The sequence below is a fragment of the Arachis ipaensis genome, chromosome B09 (genome assembly GCF_000816755.2).
Source record: "Arachis ipaensis cultivar K30076 chromosome B09, Araip1.1, whole genome shotgun sequence".
Classification (NCBI taxonomy): domain Eukaryota; kingdom Viridiplantae; phylum Streptophyta; class Magnoliopsida; order Fabales; family Fabaceae; genus Arachis; species Arachis ipaensis.
In genome coordinates this window covers 73,892,157-73,916,185 of record NC_029793.2, presented here as the reverse complement: position 1 = coordinate 73,916,185, position 24,029 = coordinate 73,892,157, and the positions used below count along the sequence as shown (strand labels likewise).

The 24,029-nt window shown below is 35.7% G+C and overlaps 1 long non-coding RNA gene across 1 annotated transcript; it reads left to right on the top strand.

Annotated features, from left to right (window-relative positions):
• On the top strand, positions 8,605-9,923 carry LOC107619578. Its single transcript, XR_001615693.2, has 2 exons — positions 8,605-9,057; positions 9,575-9,923. It is a non-coding gene; the product is annotated as an uncharacterized LOC107619578 (long non-coding RNA).

Below are 24,029 nucleotides of genomic sequence, written 5' to 3'. Positions count from 1 at the left end.
TTCATTCTTAGCTGGAAGCCAATATAAAAGCAAAAGAAAGAAATTGAAATGTGGTTTTATATATATATATAAAAGAACACATACCCTCTCCCTTGCCACCACATTATCACCACTTTATTTTTTGTATTTCATTCAGCCGGACCAAAGAGGAAAAAGAGAGGGAGAGACCGTGAGTGAGAGAAGAGAGTTTTCATAAAAGCCACAAACTTTTGGCATTCGATTTCTTGAGATTCGTAACTCCAATTAAAAATCTAATCTGATAAAAGTGTTCGTATTCTTTTTCTCTACATGTTGGCGTTATTTTTGTCCAATAAAAATTGGTGATGACATAACTCCTCCTCCCTTTGAGTTCACCCAATTGGAGTTCTAGGAGGCACAGACGACTTCTGACGTTTTCTTCTTCAACAGCTCGGTCAGAAAGCTTCTCCAAAATTTTCATTGATTATGATTTCGTACGAAGGTAGGGGATTTCATGTTGAAATTAACTGTTTTAATTTATGAATGCCATGAAAATCTAGTGGATATTTGCAAATAATTTATGATTGTTTGGAATGACTGAATGATAAGTTTAAATTGCATTTGTGACTGAATGTGATGAATATATATTTGATTTCTTGATTGTTTAGGAATGCTAAGAATTCTGATTGTTGAGTTGGAAAGTCGGTTTGATTTGTTGGTATTGAATTGAAATTTGAAAATGATTTCTGATTTTGGAAATGTTTGAAAAGAGGTTGAGAATAGTTCGGTTAGGACCCGAAAAGGGTGGCAACATCCGAGTTTTAGGAGAGATGCTGTCGAAATTTTATTATGAAACTTAAGACTTTGTTTGAAATATTTAGTAAAATGTTGGACTTGAAAAATTGCATTATTTGGCTTTTAATTTATTAAAAAAATATTTACGTTTGGGTTTGATTTATTAAGAAAGACTTTATATTTTGAGTTTGATTGTCGTCCTCCATAAAGTCTCGAGACCCTACCGTGAGATTTATTTAATAAATGATGCTTTTAAAGAGGTTTAAATCTGAAATGGTTTTGAAGTTGGGTTGGAAAAATTATGGTTAAGAAAGAACTGATTTTTGTTTGAAAGAAGAACTTGTTGTAAGTAAAGTAGTTTCGAAGGTTTGGAAAGGTTATAAAGAGAGGTGTTGGTTTTAAATAAAAATGACTTGAATCCAGTTTATTAAGTAAAGGGACCTCTACCATAGAAGAGCAGAGAGTAGTGACTGAAAAGATATTGAGTGTTGTTGGGCCTTAGTGCCAAGTGTCTAGTGAGGACGGCGATACGTAACGCTCACTTGACACAATAGAGACGGCTCAGTGAGGACGGCGATACGTAACGCTCACTGGAGGCCATGGACTTTATGTGTGAATGATTGTGCGGGGATGCCCGTGTGTATGGAATGGCTTCCAGGAGAAAGTGGCACATGCTTCAGCTGGAGAATCAGCGCCTGCAAGTACTTGCAGAGGTCATGTTTCGGCATACTTCAGCTGGAGATTCAACGCCTGCAAGAAGTAGAAACTTGCAGAGGATATGCCGCTGGAATGCCTTATCTGACTTGCGAGTCGGATTGCGTCGGGTGCGGGTCGAAATCGACAAATGAGCTTATTACCTGCGATAGGACTAGACATGCATCATCATTGTTTGCACATTTGCATTTGATTGTGTTTACTTATCTTGTCTCTCTGTGATTGTGCTGTTTATCTTATTGCTAGTTGTTTGTGTATTGATCTGTTTCCTGTGCTATTAGTTTGTGTATTTAGGTGACTGAGAACTGAGGTTGTGATTGAGATCTGTCTTAAGTTCAAAAATTTAAAGAGGGTAATTAATTATATAAAGTAATAGTAAAAAGTATTTTCAAAAGGTTTGATAAAAATATAGTTTTATTGAGTAAAGTTAATTATTTGTATTTTATTTCATTACTCTTACGACATTCCTATTCCCTATTGAGAACGCGTGGTTTGTTCTCACCCCAAAATCTTCCACCCTTTCAGTGACACAGATTCGAAGACTCAATTTGAAGCTGCGGGCGATTATTAGTCTTATTTGGGTTAAGTTTATGTGTTGAGTCGCTTTCCTAGAATTCTCTCGCCTTTGTTAGTTAAGATTTTATTTTATACAGAGGGATAGGAGTTGTATCTGAGTTTCATTTGAATTCTTTTGTATGATATTTATTATTCTTAATAACTATGTGACTAGTATTGTAACACCCTAATTAGCCTAAACTTTACCTCGCATCGTAAAGCCAAGGTTAATCAGAGATTACGACAGTTCTAAGCTCATACATAATATATATAGAAGGAATAGTATAATCTAGAAGCCCGATAAAAGATATAGCTCAAAGTTTTGGATTTCAAAAGCGCAAAACATACTAACGAAGCTACTAGCTTAAGGCACAAGAAACCGATAAGATACAACAAAAGATAAGTATATAATATCATAGGAAACTAGCCACGGCTCGTAGAGTTTAAGCCGGCTAGCCATATACAAGTATACAGATCCCTATAGAAACCTGACAGTTTAAAAACAGCTTATGCAAGTTTTTTTTCTCATAATACAAGCCTCTAGGAAAAGACAAAATACAAAAGAGAGATGTATAAACAAGATAAACCAAAAAGACTCCAAAAGAATCCAAGATTCTCCGCTTCTGTCACCATCCAAAGCAACTCACCGAGGTGGGTTGCGACCTGCATTTGAAAAACACAACAGAAATATGGTATGAGAACCGGAGGTTCTCAGTATGGTCACAGTGCCCAGTGATGTAGGATATAAGACCCTGGGACGCCAAAGACAATCCTAAGCTCCATATCCATCACAAGATTCAAACTTAAGCATACTAAAACAAATAAGCATAATTAGAACAACATTAACTTAAATAAACTGGGTAATCTATCTTAGGGATTTCTACTCTAATCAAGCACCGCTGTCCCACAGCCTTCACCAACCGATCCTCCATGCGATCCCATCGCCACCGCCTTCCGAACCTCCTCAATCCCAGTAGAAAACACAGGTAATATACAATGCAAGTAAGACACAAGTAGAACCATATAAGGCAATAATTCAAATAGCAAATATGCATGTTATACAAATAGGAGAACCATTTCAAATAGTCAAAGCATGCAAACAGATAGGAAATGCATATGATGAATGCCTGCCCTACTGGCTGTGATATCACATTGTCGGTTCAACTGCCAACCTGATATATCACCATGGAGATGTTGCCCTTCGGATTCATGGTGTGGGAACCCCTGAGATATAGTGCTCGGATCACTATGCAGGGTTTTGCGCCTGTACGCTCTGATGATCCGAAGGGATGCGAGCGAGATCTATTGCCACTGGCTTCACATCTAAGCGCAAGTGGGACAAACCACATCCCTTACGCCGGCATCGCTACCTCGACAGGCGGGATCCAACCTTGGCCCCTGCCGGGCGCATAGCGTCTCATAATCTCAATGAAAAGTAGTGCAGTGGTTTTCAAAACATTTTCAATACAAGATGGATCCATCACTTCATTCAGAGCCCTCGACTCTTTTCAACCACTGTTCATTCACATTTCAGTTCTGAACTCAACAGTTCCTTAATCCTCATCTCATACATTAACCATTCACCACCTAATATTAAACCACCTTCAGTACTCCAGAAACCTAGGCCTCCGTTTTCTAAATTTTTCCAAATAATATCGTCTGAGACCCTTAAAATCCTTTCCTATTTTCAAGTTTCTAAAAATATGCCCAAAAGTCTTAAAAAGGTGTTATAGAAGCTTACAACCTTGTTGGGGAGGTAGAATAGTTGAAAACAAAGCAAAATTTGAGAAACAGGGCGTGTGCATCCGCACAGGGGTGTGCGTGTGCACGCCCAGGAAAATTTTAAAAGTGTGCGTACGCACAAGGGTGTGCGTACGTACAGGTACCAAAACTTTCAAAATCTGTTCACTCGCACAACCTGTGCCAGCGCCCCCAACAGACTGGCCTTCCCAACGTGTGCGTCCGCACAGGTTGAAATTCTTCCTTAGATATGTGCGCGCACAAGCTGTGCTAGCACTGCAAACAGAACGCATTTCCCTGCCTGTGCGTGCGCACAGGTGTGTGCATCCGCACAAATCAAAATTTTTGCAGGGTGTGCGTCCGCACAAGGGTGTGCGCCCGCACATATCAGAAATCCTGAAATTCTGCAACTTAGCAGAATTTCAGATTTTTAACACAAACTTTGAATGATCATAACTTCCTCTACAGAATCCCAATTTTTACAAAGTTTATATCGATTTAAAGGGTTTTTAAAGATCTTTAATTCTAATCAAAATTCAATCAATTTTGAAAACCGAGACATAAGTTATGATCGAACAAAGTTTCACCAAAATTCCTTTTTTTACCCAATTTCACATGTACCCAAATTTACCAAATTCACAAGCCACATCCAACTAGATCAATACCAAACTTCCATTTCTAGCACAATCTACTCTTTTAAATCACATTGCACCATTCTCAATCATCAAACACAAAATATGTGACACTAAGCTCAATTGTTTCACCAACACATTTACCAACCATCAATTTATTCCTATCAATTCTCATCATCAATTTTATTCATACTTATATCAATATCCCACCACATACAATCATTCAAATCATCAAACATCTCAACTCAATATCGTCATTTTCCAACAAAACAAAATTAATTTAGCATACAACTTCAACCAACTATCATCAACAACCATATAAATCCAACCTATCCTATAGGTCACTAGCCTAAGTGTCCATGAATATTATATACTACATAGAGGAAACCGAAATCATACCTTGACTGATTCCCTATATGCACCAAAACTCCAATTTAGCACAAACAAGCTCCCAACCACAATCCAAGCTTTTAATTCCACTCCAATAAGCACAATTAAGTTCCAATAGCTTCCAAAGCCACAACAATCAAACTATATGCATATAAATCACCTCAAATCAACCTAGGATTCCAATTAAATATAAATTCACAAGGGTTTAGTGGCTCTTACCTTTTCTGATAGATTTAATAGCAAAAATTCAAGGCCAAGCAAGGATTAGAGCAAACCTAAATATCCAAAATCACAAAAACTCACTTAATCACAAACCCTATGAACCGAAATTTTGGAGAGAAGAATAGAAAGGATTTCGTGATTACTTCTCCAGTTTCTTATATGGGTTTTGTAGAGCTCTTCACGAGGAACGCGTAGCCACAAACGGTGCGGCGATCGGAGCTCTCTATCTCAAGATATGAGCTTTGGAAGATTGAAATAAATAGTGTTCAAGGGTTTCACTTCTTCCCTTTCCCCTTTAGCTAGGTGTGTGTGTTTGTTAGTGTGTTGTGATGAGATGGGTTCATTAAATGAGCCTTTTATATCTTGGGCTTGGGCCCAACTTGGGCCCGGTCCAACCCATTAGCGTTTTTAGCCCGTTTGGCCCAACTTCAAGCCAAACCTTTAAAATTAACGCCCGGTTTTCCATTTCGAATGTTTTTCTAATGTTTTTGACAGTTTTTACTTTTTCTCGTGCGGTACCGGACAGACTTGAACCGGTTCAATCAGTTCAACTGCCGGTTAGCAATTTTTCACAATTTTTCGCAGAAAACACATTTTCTGACTCAGAAAGACCTACTGAGTCCAAAAATCGTCATTAAATCCTCAAATTCTCACTCTAACTTGTTCGGAATCTAATTTGGGCAATTAATCACTTAATTAACCGGTTGATTAGTTGCGGTTCTTACAAGTATTACTTGGAGATCTTTGATATAATTTTAATTAATAGAAACAAAACTTTTTGGCTTTTTCTTAAAAATTGAAATGCGAAATTGAACTAAAGGCTCAATATTAAATAGTAAATATAGAAAACATGTCAGTAATGCCTCACTTTTGGTACGATCATGACGTGCTGAAAGTTAGGGTGTTACATTATAGTATCAGAGCAGTTCGTCCCTGTTAGAGCCTTGAAAATGGACTGACTATGCTTCACTACATACTCTGAGTGTCTGTCATGCGATAGGACTTGTCCTAATCGCGAGTTTAAGTTTTAGATGCATGATTGTCTATTGATTAATGCTGTTAGTCAACCGTTGCATTCCTCATGGTATTAAGTCTGGCCAACTTAATACTAATGACTTATGTATATGGGAATACTAATGGGTATGTAGGGGTGTTCAAAACCGATCCGGACCGAACTAAACCGAAGAACCGAACCGAAAAAACTGAAAACCGAACTAACCAAAAACTGAAAAAACCAAAAAAATGTTGTTTTGCTGTTTTCTTGCGATTCGGTTCGGTTTTTTGTTATTACCACCAAAATCCTAACCGAACCGAACCAAACCGGTTCTACAAAAAACCCTAAAAATTAAAAACTACCTACCCACCCCCTAGACCCCCATCCCCCAAACGAGTCCTAGTGGTGTGCTACTGCTGCGTGACTCCGTCCCTCCCCAAATCCCCCATGGAAACCTAACCCCCAAATCCCAGATCGGAGCCAGCCTGAGCCACCATATCTCGCCCTCTGCGGCCTGCGCACCCACTCACCCAGCCACGGAGCCAGCCTGAGCCACCCACGTCCTTGAGTCTCGAAGCTTTCCTCCAAATCCCACCGCCGAAGAGAGCAGATCCCCCACCGCCGGTGCACCACGAAGACGAAGACCCAGCTCAACACAGCACCTCGCCTGGCTCGCCACCACCTAGTCACCCACTGACCCAACAGCCACAGGGCAGCACAGCAGACAGCACTGACGGGCGACGATCAACACAGGACCTCCGACCTCGCCACCTCCACCCAGCAGTGTTTCTGGGTTCTGGGTTTAGGGTCACCCACGATTAAGACAGCACCTCCCAGTCTCCTACCCAGTCACCGATTCAAGTGAATATGGAGCCCGAGCCATCTATTCAGGTAATCTTTACTGATGCATTGTTGGTATTGCTGGTTATTGTTCAGTTTATTCAGTTTAGGGTTATTGTTGGTATTGCTGTTTACCATCTATTCAGTTTATTGTTGGTAATTTGGTCTTGCTAATTTATTGTTCAGTTTAGGGTTATCAGTTTATTGTTCAGGTTTTGTTCAGATTATCAGGTTTTGTTCAGTTTATTCTTGATAATTTGGTATTGCTGGTTATTGATTTATTGTTCAGTTTATTGCTCAGTTTATTGTTCAGTTTATTGCTGGTTTCTGTCCTTGACTTATTGTAGAATTTTGTTGCTGACTTGGTTATTGATTATTGTTGCTGGTTAAATTATTGTTGCTGGTTATTGATGCTGATTTGCTGATTTTGTTCCGTTTGTTGAATTGTTTGCTGACTTGGTTATTGCTTATTGTTGCTGGTTAAATTATTGTTTGCTAGTTATTGATTTATTGTTCATTTTATTAAGATCAGTTTATTGTTCAGTTTATGTTCAGTTTATTCTTGTTAATTTGGTATTGTTGGTTATTGACTCATGATAACAAAAAGGGAACTTTGAGGCATGCCTTTTGAGTAGAATTATAACAAAAATGAAGGCTTCTTAGTGTATCATAACTCATAATTCAATTGGCTCTTTTTATATAAGCATCTTCTCATCATGAAACTATTGCACAACAAAATAGTGAAGAAGAGTTTGATTTATATTCTTTGCAGTTGAAAATGAAGAGTTTAGGATTAAAAGGTATGTCTATTGAAAGAAAATAAAAATTTATGCCCCCAACTACATATTCTGTACTTGAATTGCTCCAACACAATTCTCACCTTCCTACTTTTGTTACAGGAATAGCTTTTTGGGCTGCCTTGACCACTTTCTTCTTGCTCTTTGCTTATCCATATCCTCCACTTCCATATTTGTTTCATTTTTCTTCTTCCATAATGTGAACAAATGTATACATTATTGCTTATTTTCTTTATGGTATGAACATAGATAAAATTGCAGAAATATACTCTAGGGATATAAAGTTCCAGTCACATAGTGATGTCTTGCGGTGCTTAATTAATTATCATACTTTTATCAAACGTATTTCTCATTATTTCATTGCATGATGCATATATACTACCATCACCATGGTTTCATTTCATGTAGCTATTTCCTAAGATTAATTTTATTGGCACTGATACTTTTGAATTTTGGTCATTCTGGTATATGTATATTATGATGTCACTGGAGTTATAGATATTGGACTTGTACCCACCCTCACTCTCATATAGAGCACCAATGCCAATTCAACTTTAGAGTAGAGAATAGATGCATAACTGTTTATTATTATTATTATTATTATTATTATTAATTTTGTTCATATGTATTATTATATATATGGCTAATTATAAGGTAAAGATGTTAATTGGAATAGAGATAAAGAGATTCTTTTAAATACAACGGTTGAACGGTAGATTGACACGTCGTGTATGTGTCATTTATATTTATGATTGCTCATATTCATGATTAGGGGTGTTCAAAACCGATTCAATTCGAACAAAACCGATCAACTGAACCAAAAAAACCAATAACTAAACAAATTGAAAACTGAAAAACCGAAAAAAAATAATTTGTGCAGTTTTTTGCAGTTCGGTTCGGTTTTCGGTTTTGGTAGAAAAAACCGAACCGAACCGGTGTTATTAAAAACCCTGCTATAAAAGCAGCCTCCCTCCTAAACCAGCCGCAGCCAATAGCCATCCGTAGCAGAAACCCTAACCCCCTCGAGCCCTCTCTCTCAACCTCTGTAGCGCCGAATCTCAGCGGAAGCTCTTCCTTCTTCTTCTCTGCCATCGACGCCGCCGGACAGCACCTTCGCAGCGGCGCGGCTCTTTTCTCTTCCTCTCTCTTCCTTGTAGCTTGTAGCGCTTCTCTTTCTGCCTCAGCCTCGACAGCTCCCACACCACCTCTCCAGCAGCCGTCACCTCCATGAACCAACAGCTGCTGTCTTCTTCGACGAACCGCAGCAGCACGCACCAGACGCAGTCAAAGCAACCACCGTTCATCGTCCGTCTCTCGTTCGTCGTTGATCTGTCCAGTCTCTCTGGTCTTTGGTTCGTCGTCGCCGCCGTCTTACCATCCTACACCTCCATCGTCCTCTGCAATGGAGCCTAAGTCTCAGGTAGTTTTTTTTGTTCCGATTCTATTTTTATTAATTCTGGTTTAGTCTTTTTATTGATTTTAATTTATTGATTCTGATTTTGCTTTTTTAATTTTGAAATTTTTGTTCTGTTTTGATTTAGGGAAATTCTTGTTTAGGGTTGATTCTGATTTTGCTTTTTTAATTTTGAAATTTTTGTTCTGTTTTGATTTAGGAAAATTCTGGTTTAGGGTTGATTCTGATTTTGCTTTTTTAATTTTGAAATTTTTGTTCTGTTTTGATTTAGGAAAATTCTGGTTTAGGGTTGATTCTTATTTTGCTTTTTTGGTTTTATTTCTTGATTTAGTTTGGAATTGGTGCACCATTTTTGCAAAATTTTTGGAATTAGTTTGGTTGTATTTCTTTACTTGCAAAATTCTGGTATAGGGTTGATTCTGATTTTGTTTTTTTTAATTTTGAAATTTTTGTTCTGTTTTGATTTAGGAAAATTCTGGTTTGGGTTGATTCTAAACGTTTTGTTTATTTAATGTTAATGCAGGAAAGAAGAAAGTGAAAGAGGAAGAACTTGTGAAATTGGTGCACCACATGAACATTTATGGAATTAGTTTGGGTGTATTTTTTATTCAGTTTGGTTCTATTTCTTGATTTAGTTTGGAATTGATGCACCATTTTTGCAAAAATTTTGGAATGAGTTTGCTTGTATTTCTTTACTTTCTTGATTCAGTTCAGGCTGATTATTGTTCCATCTGTTTCCCATGTTTTTGCAACTTGCTAATGATTTTAATTTGTTGTGCTTCTGCTAATTTGTTAGTGATTTATGAGTCAAGTTGATCATTGTTCCATTGTTCCATTGTTGATTTTGCGAAATTGTTAATTATTTTAGTACCCTAGATATGATTTGATGATTAGAATAGGATAGGTTTTCAAAACAATGTAAAAACCGAACAAATCAAATCGAACCAAACCGAATTTAATTGGTTTGGTTTGGTTCGGATGGTCTTAATGAAAAAATCGAACCAAATCGAACCGCATAATTAATATAACATTGGATCGGATGATTTTTTCTTAAAAAATCGAATCAAACCGCACCGCGAACACCCCTATTCATGATTGCTGTCGGTGAATAGTAGAAGTGTCATAGCTATTGAGCCGTGTAGCGCCTGAGCTCCGAAAATCCGTGACGGGAATGGTTTTTTTTATTAATTTTTGGCCAGTGTTACGGGAATGCTATTGGATACATTTTTATCGTGTTTTGGGCCTTTTGTATTTGAGTTTGAAGAAGTTCGGCCTCATTTTTTTTCGTTTGTGATAATAGTTGTTTGTTGAGAAAGGAATAAAATAAAAGTGGGCCCATTCAGGGCAAAAGATGTTAGGAGGGTAAAATTCTAAGGAGTAATACTATACAGAGTTTTTTAACCAAACAAAAAAACAATTATAGTGAAAAGTGATGATTTTTTGAAAAATAAAGATTATGTTTTTATGTAAAAAGAAATCCAATTTAAAAAAAAATGCAATGCATATATATTTTTTTAATTTAGTTAAAATATTTATTGTTCACCTAATTCTATTCTTTATAAAAAGAAAATCATTAAGATATTGGGAATTGCATTTCTAAAAAAATTCATTGGAATAAAAAGAAATAAAAAAGTTTTAAATGAGATAAATTGAACCAATAATTAGCACAGGTAAACAATGTTATTATCATTATTTGTCTAATTAATCCACTATAAAAATAGAAAAAGCTTTTAATTTTCTAAAACCTTAAAAAATATAAATGGAGTGACATTTGAATTATATGACCTAAGATTCAAAGATGATTTTTTAAATAAATATCAGTTGGTAAGACGTTACATTCTTATAAATTTTAGTTATAAATTTAAAAAGAAAATAACAATTATTTCTTTTTTTTAATATTTGTAATATGTTTGACTCGTCTTATTATTTATTTATTTTAAGTATCATACTTTTTAACAGGCTTTAGATTAGGTCAATTTTTTTAACAGACCATAATTAATACTCAATAAATAGTTATAAGATTGTTGATCTAGCATGTTTTGGGTGATATTTTTTTAATAAGAATACGGGTACATTTTTTAAATAAGAATACGGGTATATTTATTTTTAAAATGTAAAGAAATTGATAAATATAGAAATGTAAATATAAATTCTATTAATCTATTTATTTAAGAAATTGTCGTAATAAAATATTTATAAAATTATATTATTTTAAATATGTTATATGTATATAAAAAATCAATAACAAATTACTTAATAAAACAAATTTTCTTTAATATTATTCATTTACAACTTTCCTAGAAAGCTTACATTTGGTTTCTGTTTAGTTTTATGTAATTTTTAGAGTCTCCCACAAATTCAAAATATATAAATAAACTATAGAACTCTGACATGATTTACATATAAAGTGAAACACAACATAAATTGTGCTAGAGTTTCATAGTTTGTGTGAATATTCCAATTTTATTAGAGTCTGCAGCGAATTACATATAGTTAAAACATATAGTTAAAACAGAATTGAAGTATAAGCTTTTTAAAAAAAAAGTTACAAATGGATAAAATTAGATATATTAGTCTCTACAATATTAAATTAGCTTTTGTTCTTTTAGAATATTAGATATATTAGTCTATAATAAAATGTCTTTTAACTGTTTAACTCTATTTGAGAAAAGAAAAAATTGTCTTTTTATATTATTTAAAACTAATTTATTTAATAAAATGTCATGAATTAATATTTTAACTGTTTAATTCTATTGATTATTATTACTATTTGAAATTTGAAACACAATTAAATGTGACCATAAAAAAATAAAAAAAATGAAAACACCGAAAAAAATAAATTTTGAAGATCAAAGAGTAATAAATTTTGAAGCTCAAAGACTAATAATTTTGAAATTTGAAACACAATTTGAGCGTCTACTAATATCATTAAGATACAAAGATAAAATTTAAAAAGAAGAAGTAATAGATAAAGAATTTAAATTTAAAAAATAGTAAGACTATTATTTGGATAGGCTCTTGTCGGTCAGATGTTAATAAATTGAATGAATATTAGTTATAGACTTCAAAAAAGAAAAATTCGATTCGGACAAAAATAGATCTTTAGGATTATCTTCTTTTTCTTTTAGTTGCGTGTTATGAACACATGGTAATCTTTCATGAAGTCGTTCGAGTTTCTCGTGAGGAGGTGTGTGTGGAATGGTACCTACAAGAGACTCAGATGTTTACATAAGAAAGGATTTTAGGCAGGTTTTCATAAAGATTAGAGTTGAAAAACCCCTAAGATGAAAATGAGAGTTAAATAATTGGATGAGTGACCTAGTGACAACTCTTGTAACCTTCCCTCCTATTCTGGTGGTTAGTTATCTTCTGTTTTGTCGATTTTTAGCAAATCGATGGTGGTTCGATTCTAATAGTTTGGGAGCGAAACCTACTCCTCTTTTGCAGGTACCAGTTTTCTATAAGTGTATCAAAGCTTTTTAGATTAGATGGGTATTAAAATAACAAGTGAATAAAAATTTGTAAAATGATAAAAGAAGTTAAAAACAAACAACTCGAAAGGTAAATTGACTGAAATCGAAAAGTTTGCATTGAAATTTAAAGAAAACAGTAAAGGTGCCTTTGTCTGGGTCAAAGGACTTTTGACATGAAAATTAAAGGTACTGGAATATAAATTGCATTTGAAACTTAAATTGTTGTTTGAAATATATATTTGACAAGAAAAATAAAGTTTACAGAGAATGTAAATGAAATTTAAAGACAATGGAAGGAACCCTATAGAAATTAAACTCGAATGCAGACTCAGGAATTTGCTGGGAATGTGAGTGTGCTTGAGTGTATTTTTGAAGAAAAGTTCCAACCCTTATTCCCTAAAACTTTCTAATATTTATAGTCTACTTTTTGTAACCGATTATTAATTACAGGGTGCTGTCTTGAATGCGCACTACTTGGTAACCGTTCCCACTCTTTTGCTAATGAAACGCTATCCATCAATTCCTCACGTGGAGAAAGGCTCCAACTTCTCCACTTACGTAACTGTTCGATCTGCTTTTCGAACCACTATTCGATTTCTTCTTTCGAACATCTGTCCAACTAAGCCTGTTCGATTTAAGAAAGCGTCTTGAAATCGAATCCGTGTCCAATACCTCCATCCAATGCCTACGCATGCATCTTTTCAACAACTGCTAATCACCTCAATCGACCTCTTCACTTTTTCGAACTAACTTACCTTAGTCGAAAATATTTTTCGACTAACAAATTGCCCCCTTGGATTAATGTGTTTGTCTTCGATAGCATTATTTAGAAGTAAACACTTAATCCAAATTCAAACTTTAATCTCTTAAATCAGTAATAATTACCATTTAACTTCTCCATTAATACTGATCCACTCGACACATTTCCCGAGACATACGCTTTCTCTCTTCACCTCTTCCCCTTCTTCGGGAAGTTACCTCTTTTTGCATTTCTTTTGCAATAATAGGCACAACAACACTTCCTTTAAATTCGACATTGTCGCCCCTGTTCAATTTTTCTCGAACCCTTGCTCTCTGAATTCCTTTTGCACCAGTCTTTCTTGCTAACCGTTAACCTTTCAAACTTCCTTTTTTCTCTGTTCTGCAATGGCCGCTTCCTCTTCTCACGCTGCTGCCCAAGACAAGGGTAAAGGTCCCGCAATTGAACCACTGGCTCCACCAGCACTTCATATGCTGAATCAAGTCAATGATGAAGTTATTGGCGATCCCCAACTTCAAGTTAATGATAACAGAATCCTAATCCCTTTCACAGTGGGCGGAGATGTTCATTGTTTTCTTGGGCCTGTCGAAACCCTGGAAAGGGCAAACAGAAAGCTACATTTCTTCCCCAGTGCTCAAGGGGAAGATTTATTGATCAAACAAGCCCTGGACATCTCCTTCTTTATCAATTAAAAGCCCTTCAGGAACAATCCAAAAATTAACCCTCGAGGGGCCGATTTCACAGCCTGGCTTCAACGCCTCGCTCCTTCAAAGAGTGCTTCTTGGGGAGCTCTGGGGATCCAGGAACTCTTAAGACTTTCCCACTTCTCACCTTCGACACTCCCCTGGATGATTGGGGCTATGACTTGTTTTTGGAACAGGACAACCAATAATTTCCATCTCCCCTGTGGAATGATTGGTATGTCTCTTTTAGATGTGGCCGCCATTACAGGACTTCCCATAAATCCTCCAGACTACACTCCTGACATGCAACCCAAACGCCACTACAACATTGCTCCTACCAGTTCTTATAAGTATTTCATTACTCACCACATGGGCAAAGAGGGCACTGCCATCACAGATGACGAGCATGTAGCCTTTCTATTCTATTGGCTAAATGCCATTGTTTTCTATGCTCAAAGTATCCAGATGTCAAAATTTTTCCTTCCTTTGGCTGCTCTACTTCATGAAGGAAATACCCTTAATTTAGCCAAGCTTCTTCTAGGGCATGTTTTCGAAGAGCTTGGAAAATTTATACATTATCTCCGAAACAACTGTCTGATCAGTACTGGTGGCCCCTTCTGTCTTCTCCAACTATGGCTTAATGCCATTTTCGAAAAGTATATGACAAATCTTGGAGGTGGTGCCACTGACAAGTAACATATCGAAGGTTTCCGATTGGCTGACTACAAGCCAAACTTCCTAGATACACAATCGGATGAAGACCGATTTTGGACTATTTTTTCTCTCTTCTATTCTTGTAAAGATTTTTATAATGAAAACCTCAATTTCGCCCCCTTTTTGCGTCGAAATTGTGGTCCTGCGTGGCTTGATCGCTTGCTTTTTTCACATGATACTGAGAAAAATGAAATGGCTGATCGGAATTGGACAAACTTGCTAGCTGTTCAAGTAATCCCTACAGGGCTAACCCAGCACAAAAAAGAAAAATTCAAAGTGATCCTATACGCCCCTCACTTCACAACTAGGCAACTGGGATTCTCACAGGCCATTCCAACCCCTCTTCCTCGAAACAACAAACTATTTTGCCATATCACCCTGACTTCTCAAAGTGAACTTGATTTCCTCCTCTCAACAAATCAACAACAAAAGAAACATTTCAATTTCCTTGTTTATGATCGCAGCTCATACATCACCAAGTCTTGTCTCGAATGGTGGACTGCTTACTACTCTAGGTACAGTCATACTTTAGAGGAGATCCAACAATTTGCCATTCAAACAGCCCCTGCTGCCGAAGGTTCTCCTAAAAAATCTCAAAAAAGAAAAGCTGACACCACAGCCTCTTCTCGACAACCCAACACAAAAGCCTAAGGACTCCCACCAGGACTTCCAGAAGGGTAACTAGTTTTACGCATACTTATGTACTTCGAATTAAAATATTTCGAAAATCATATCTGCTTAACAATTCTTAATTTTGATTTTTTAATCAGTTACGGTTGCAACCATCAAGTGAAAGCTCTGATGGAAGTGAGCAAACCATCCGGAGCATTCTTGTTGCTTCCTCTCAATCAGAAGATACAGATGATTCAGACCCTTTTATATCAGCCTACCACAGGTGCTCACTCAATCACATCCCTTGTGGCACCTGATCAACCACTTCTGCAACAACACCTGGATCTAGGACATTCCACATCTCATGATTCAATTCAAACTACATAATCTGTTGAACCACTACAGGTTGCTTTTCCTTGGCCCCAGACTCTGACTTTGTCTCTTGAGTTGCTGAGACTACCAATTCAGATTTGCCTCGATCCAGAGTCTTAGAAACTCCCCAGGGATTCTCCAGTCTCCCTCAACAGGCTGAATTTCAAACTCCTCTCGGTCAAGAGTCTAGACACTTGGGCACTTCTACCACTCCTACAAGTGCTACATGGGCTAACCTGATCTCCGTCTTAAATCGAGTTATCCAAGAGGACAAAGTGCCTGTTCCCGTACCAACACTTCCTAGACCATCTTCATCCAGTCCTCTATTCGAATTGGATGTTGACACTCGAGAACAGCTTCGGTCACTTCTTAAACTCTTGGATCATCCACCTGCTGCATGGATCAAGGATGCCCTTCTCAACCAACTTCTATCTGATCTTTTGAATTCTCCCTTTGAATTTCTGGCTTCTACTCTGTATTCTGCCATAATCCAACAATTCAAACAACTTGCCAATAACAGTGTAACTTTTCAAAATAAACTCCAAGAGATCAAAAATGAAGAGGCTAAAATCAAAACTAAAGTAGATAATTATGCCTCTGCTCTTCAACCGAAAAAAGCTTCTCGTGAAGAGTTCGACTGAGAATCTCATGCTATTTCTATTCAAGCTTTTTATGACAAGAAAGAGATCAAACTCGAAACAGAATTGGCCCAAATCAATGAAAAGCTTGCCAAAGTACGTAAAAGACGGGATGAAATACCCGTACCTCTGACTACTGCCCAGCAAGAACAACAACAAATCATTCATGAAATTGTTTCTATTGGGACCAAGCAAGAAGAATATGAGAAACAACTTGACAAGGTCCAATATAAAAAGTTCAAGCATGCTAAGGCACTTTCAACTTTAGACAACAACAGGGCAAAGCTACGCTCAGACCTGGCAAGACTCCTGACACCTCATTCCTCTTAGATTTCAGTATTGATTTCAGTATTTGTAATAATTTTACTTCTTTCGAACTTATGCATCCTAAATTCAATTTGGCAAACAAAAATATTGCTTTAAGTATTTCCCATCAATTAAGTCAATTATATTTCCCGATTCGATATCTTTAATCCGTATGCATTTTCCGAATACAATGCTATCACTTGGAAGGGACCTTCCCAAGTATGGGACCATTTGCCAAGAAATTTTGATTTCTTTTCCATGGGCAAAATAACTTTTAAAACCAATTCACCTATACTGAAATACTTTTCTCTTATTCGACGATTATAACTTCGAGCAACACTCTCTTTGTCGAATCATACTCTCAAGTGCCAGGATTCGCTCCGAATCCAATTCATTCACCTCATCAAATATTGCATTCCAGTAATCATCAACTGGGAAATCATTCTGTTTTGATACTCTTAAAGTATTCAAATTAATCTCTAGTGGTAGCACTTCATCATGACCATAAACCAATTTATAGGGTGAAGTATTTGTTGACCCCCTTGGTGAATTTCGATAAGCCCATAATACTTGGCTTAAAGTTTCATGCCATGTTCGGGGGTTTATTCCCGATATGCTTCTTGATCAAACTTATCAAAATTTTATTTGCTGCCTCCACTTGCCCATTAGCTTGTGCATAATAAGGAGTTGAGGTAACCATGTTGATATTCCTCGAGGCTGCAAAATTTTTAATTCACTAAACGGTAAACATAGTCCCTTGATCAGTGCTCAATGTTTGAGGAATTCCAAATCGATGGATAATATGTTCCTCAATGAAATCTATTATTTCACTTTGGCCAACTTCTATCAAGGGAACTGCTTCAACCCACTTTATAAAATAATCGATTGCTACCAAAATAAATTTATGCTGTTTCGATGAGGGAGGATGAATTAACCCAATCAAATCCAAATCCAAAGTCCAACCTCTAAATGGCCAAGGTTTTATTATCGAATGTAACTCAGACGCTGGAATCTATTGAATAGAACCATGTTTTTGGCATTCTTGACATGCCTTTGCATAATCGATACAATCTTTTATCATAGATGGCCAATACACATGATTGCGATATAACACCCATCTCATCTTCTTTCCAGCCTGATGGGCCCCACATATCCCTTTGTGGACTTCACCCAGAGCAATATTTTGATCATCTTGGCTTAAACATCTCAACAAACTTCCATCGATTCCTTTCTTATATAATTCATCAGCCATTAAGACAAAATTTATCGCCTGCAATTTTATCTTTCTTTCAACTAAAGTGTTGGGATTTTTCAAATACTCAGCAATAGGCTTTCTCCAATCATCATCTTCCCATTCATCTACGCAAAAAGCCTCTCTTTCATTCGCAGGCACTAATATTTGATGGACACTAGCCAATTTTTTTAGAGTCTCTGAACCGATTCTATATCTCGAAGCAATTTGGACTAATTCATTAGCAATTTCATTGTGAATTATCGACCTCAATGTTGACTACATTTGCCCCCTGGTCATTAAGATTATTCGAATTATCGACAAGAAATCTGCAATGACCTGACCCTTCACAGCTTTGGTTGGGACGTATTGTAAATCAAATTCGGTCAAAGCTAGCATCCATTTCCTAAACGTCCCCGTAACATTGGGAAACTTAACATATATTTGATGATATCAGTTTGTGCTATAACTTTCACCGATTTAGCCACCATATAATATTTTAATTTCATACAGGCATAGTATCAAACATAATTTCTCTATTGGAGAATACCTCGTCTCGATGTTAGTTAAAACTCGACTGAGGTAATAAGCAACCCGTTCATGCCCATTTTCATCATCTTGGGCTAATATACACCCAATTGTATTTATAGACGCCGCAATATACAATTTTAAGGGCTCATGTGGCCAAACGTTTGCCATAATCGGGGCCTTAGATAAATAAGCTTTAATTGAATCGAATGCTGAATGATGCTCATTCGTCCATTCGAACTATGAGTCATTCTTTAGCTTTACTAAAGGCGCAAAAACTCGAGTTCAACCAGAAAGATTCCAAATAAATCTTCTGAGATAATTCACCTTTCCTAGGAAGGATTGCACTTCCTTTTTCGATTTGGGTACAGATAATGCCAAAATTGTATCTGCCTTATTTTTATCGATTGCAATCCCTTTTTTATGAATAACAAAACCTAAAAAATTTCCAGCCGATACCCCAAAAGCACATTTTAAAGGGTTCATTTTTAATCCCTTCTTCCTCATGGTAACAAATGCTCTTCGTAAGTGATCAATATGTTGATTCACCAAAATCGATTTGACCATGACGTCATCGATATACACTTCCATAAAGTTTCCAATAAACTCATGAAATATAGTATTCATTGCTCGTTGATAAGTAGCACCAACATTTTTCAAACCAAAGGGCATAACTACCCATTCATAAGTGCCTAACGCCCCAAGACAACGAAAGGCAATTTTGGACACATCATCTTTTGCAATAAAGATTTGGTTATATCCCGAATAATCGTCCATAAAACTTAAGATTTCGTTTTACGCTGCAGAATCGATCAACATATCTGCAATTGGCATAAAGTATTCATCTTTTGGAGTAGCATTATTCAAGTTTCGAAAATCGATGCATACTCTTAACTTCTCATTTTTCTTCATTACAGGAACAATATTCGAAACCCATTCCACATATCATATAGTTCGAATAAATTTCGCTTTAATTAAGCGTTTGATTTCCTCTTTAATCTTTTGATTGATTTTTGGAGTAAAATGACGAGGGGTTTGCTTTACAGGTCGAGCATTTTGGTTTCAATGCTAATCGATGCTCTACAAGAAAACGATCGAGACTAGGCATCTCATGATAATCCCAAGCAAACCAATCTTTAAATTCATGTAAAAGATGGCAGTTCTGTTCGAAAAGGATCAGCAAGATCTTTACAAATATATGTAATTCGAACATCATCAGGAGTCTCCAAATTAATTTTTTCTAAGGGATCTTGAGATTGAAACCCTTTGAAATGATCATCATTTTTTACTGAATATTTTTCGAAACCCAAAGGCTCTAAATCATAGATGCAATCAAAAGAAAAATTAACAGATTCATTGGGAATTGACTGTACTTGATCATTTATTAAATTAACATCAATTTGATTTTCAACACCATGTACTTCTGCTATTACATCAGCAGTTCGGTTTGAAACATCATTTGGATTACAAAAATAAGAAAAACGAATGCCATGACAAAACTCGATTGAAGGAATTGAGTTACTACAATTACTTAAAGAACTTACATTCCTAAATGATTCCACTTCATCAGAGAAATCACTTTTATTTTCTACAAAAAGAAAATTACTTAAATAATTATTTAAAGTTACCAGGTAATCGAAAACTCCCTCAACCTGGTCCATAGGGCAATCGTGCAAGAGTTCTTCAAGAGAAACAATCCCAACCAGTTGGAGTAAAGGCCAACTCTGGGTAACACAACTTCACTGACAAACCTTCCGAGGATAAGTAACAACCTTCACAATTATAAGAGTTCAGTGTCCTGTCAACATCCAAAGGCTTCAACTTAGGATTATACATTCTAAAATCAATATGCAGTTGTTCGACATAAAGGTTCGAATCTGCCTCAATGAATTTAGGTTTGCCATCCTTCGTCCAAAGAAGAACACTTTGATGCACAGTACAAGGTACAGCCCCCACACTATGGATCCAATCTCGCCCTAACAAAGCATTATAACTTGCTTTCGATGAAACCACCACGAACACAATATTTCGTTCAGATGATCCAACCTTAACACTCAGAGTGACCAGACCTTTTGTTGGAGTCGAAGTCCCACTGAAATTGGCTACAGCAATGTTTGTGGGGACTAAGTCATCAGGATGTTTTCCAACCTTCATCAACATCCTCTCCGGCAGTAGACTGATTGTCGCCCCACCATCAATTAGGACTTTATTTACTTTGATCCCACTCAAAGTCGTGGTTATATGGAGTGGGCGGAGACGAGACATTTGTTTTTCAGTAGGCTGGAGAAAATATCCCGGCTCATCTTTAATTCGGATGAAGGAAAAAACTTCCTCATCCTCCATATCATAATCTTCCTCTGGGTCACCTTCATATTCCCCCAGATATTCAGTTGGAATGATTGAAATCGTTCCAATCATATCATCATCCCCTTCTTCAAAATATTCTTCGTCAATATCAACCTCTTTACCCTTGTCGACCCCTGAAGACTGGGCCACTGCTTTACCTTTTTCCATCTTTGCAGGAGATGGAATTCCCTTGGGACACATCTCTCCATCAGAAGGAAAGACGATTCGGAAATGTACGAAAGGTGTTGCCCCCTTGCTTACTTCTGCCTGAGGCTTCTTATTTTGATTGAAGTTTCTTCTTCCTCCTCTACCTCTGGGATACCCTCTGGTTCGACCACGATAGTGGGGATATTGATTTCGAAGAGGTCCCTGATGTCCCCACTGTGGGTTGCGTCAGTAAAGAGCATCCCACTTCTAGAACTCTTGACAGTTCCGAATCCATTGAACACCTATAGCCTGAGATCGGCTCAAAGGCGAAACCACGTTCTGTTGAGGGGTCTTAGAACTCTGACCCTCCATACGCCTAACTGGCTGCCTTTGTTGAGCCTGCTTTCTTCTTCATTCTCTCTTTTTCAAAGATTACTGCGACTTCAGCATCAAAAACAGCATTACACCGTGGACACAGAGATACATCACGGTCTTTTATCTTCTGCTGTACCAAGAAATTGAGCAAACCATCTCCTGCTCGAGAGTATACCGATCGAACTTGTGACTCAAAATCATCAAGAGCCACATCAAAGTTGTAAGACATGCCAACCATATTCACTCCAAAGCACGGTTCAACAAAGCTGGCATCAGCATCGAAGGGGATCGGTATCAACCTTCATCTCTTTCTTACCATCGTCGAATTTCAAACGTCCATCCATAATAGCTTCCTGAATTAAATCCCTGAAACGAACACAATTGTTAGTCGAATGACTAGTTGCTTGGTAAAATTTACAATAAGGTTTTCCTTGGGAATAGAGAAAAAACCATGACTGCTCTGCAGTGCGTAAAACCAGAAAATAGCAACAGCATGTGATATTCAAAATTCAATATAAAATCCAAGTTAAATCCAATGACTTTAAAAATTAATATGGTTCAACTTCACTTTAATGACTTAATCCCATCCGTGAATATTAATATTTGATAGATGTATTAGATTAAAACTAATGATACATATATAGATAGTTCTCTCTCTATCCATATGTCACGACATTTGCAGTTTCTATTTTACTAACAAAATATTAGAAAAACTGCTGTGATCATAATGAACGTTTGAAAGAAGAGGGAAAAAAAATCAATCTTAAAATTTTGCTCTTACCCAATAAAATTCATTATGACAACTAATTTAAATATAAAAGTTATAACTTTTAAAATCTGAATTGAAGCTTTCGCTTAAATTAATTCTTAAAAAAAAGCACTTGTAATACTAAATTTTTTAAGCAAAATAACTTTTGAATGTGTAATAAATAAAAAATTATGACAACCAAAAAATTACTTGCAAATTTATGGTACCAGTAACAAGTTTATAATTTTATTTTTAAAACATTAAACACAACTTCAATAATCTCGTACTTGAAAATTTATGGCCCCACTTAGTTATTTTTCTAGTTCGGTCCCTGGTGCTAACGTCTTGTGTTGGTTAGTATTTATTCTATTTAACCTTTCATGATTTTCTCCACTAAGTATTATATATGGATTGATTATTCTTAAAAAAGAAAAGGAAAAAAAAAAATAGAGAGAGAGAGAGAGAAATAAATAAATAAATAAAAGAAGATCAAGTCATTGATCAACCAAGAGCAATGTTTTACTTTTCTGATTTATGGTGACATACTCAGTGATGAAATCAACGCCAATGCTGAGACACACAATGTCGTTACCAAAGTCACGTAGGGCAGATAAGAAATTGAAGTAACAAAATTAAAGCATATAGTGCATGCATCCCGAATTAACAAGTATTACATAAATATATACATATACAAGCTCATATAGTCATATTTCATACATAATCGTCAAGGCTCCATTTGGATTCTGTTTTGTGTAACGTAAATACAGAGACAATGGCCGAAGTTCAGAGCATCCATATTCCTCGTGTGAAACTTGGTAACCAAGGCTTTGAGGTATTAAACTCTATATTCTAATTCAAACTCTAAAAGTTTAGTTTAAAAGATAAAAATAACCTATCAATCTGTTGAGTTATTATTATTTATTAGATGCTCTCAAAGTAAAATAAAAAAATTTATTCTTTTCAATCAATTTATGTCATATAAACTAAAGTGATTTTGTTATAAATATTCGTTAATCATTTGTCACTTAATTAATACATCAGTACAAAAGTGATTAATTTACACCGAAAATACCTAACAATTTTTCTAATCTACTGGGGCTTATATTCAAATCAAAGTATATCTTGAAAGTGGAACTTCTAATAATAATAAATTAATAATTTTATTGGTATTGTGGATCAAGCATTATGTATCTTGTACAAATTAATATAAGGATTTGCAGTCAAAGATAACTGTTGATCCAATGTAGTTCTGTCTTTTTAAATATTTTAACTTGGATATTATGAAACATTTATATATTAACTTATGATTCAATTATTTACTCTCATATATATTAAGGTTTCAAAAGTTGGGATTTGGATGTGCGAACCTTACTGGAGTCTACGCTGCTGGTGTTTCTGAAGAGGAAGACATTTTTATTATTAAGCATGCTTTTAATAAGGGAATCACCTTCTTTGATACTTCTGATATTTATGAACTCAATGCTAATAAAATTTTGGTCGGAAAGGTAAATTATTACTGTACTTCTTCATAAATTTATTTGGGTTTCGCTTGCAATTACAATTTTTAAGGACATAAATTTGTTTCTTTCTAAAAAAAATTACGCATTCGGCATCATTAAGATTATTATATATATAGTCTCTTACATTTTTAATAAAAAAAACTTGGATAAATTTAAAATTTTATAAAAAAATAAAAATAATAAAATTCTATTTTTTGTTTTTATCTTTTTTTTCCACAAAATTTTAAAAACAGAAAACAATAAAAATAAAAAAAAACTAAAAATATATACCAAATACATTCTTACCTTTTCTATATTGTATTGCATCAATTGCACATGGAGTTTCTATTGCCTCATTAACTTAAAATAAGTTATCCAAAGTTATTTTTAACCCCTCAAGCTCTTCACTCATTAAAATAGAACAATAATAACGAAATTCTCCTTGGATTATAGTTATTAAAATCAAATTGATAATTGACTTAACTAAATTATTAGATTATTAGTTTAACTGATAAATTACAAATTTGAACTATTAATCTAGTAATA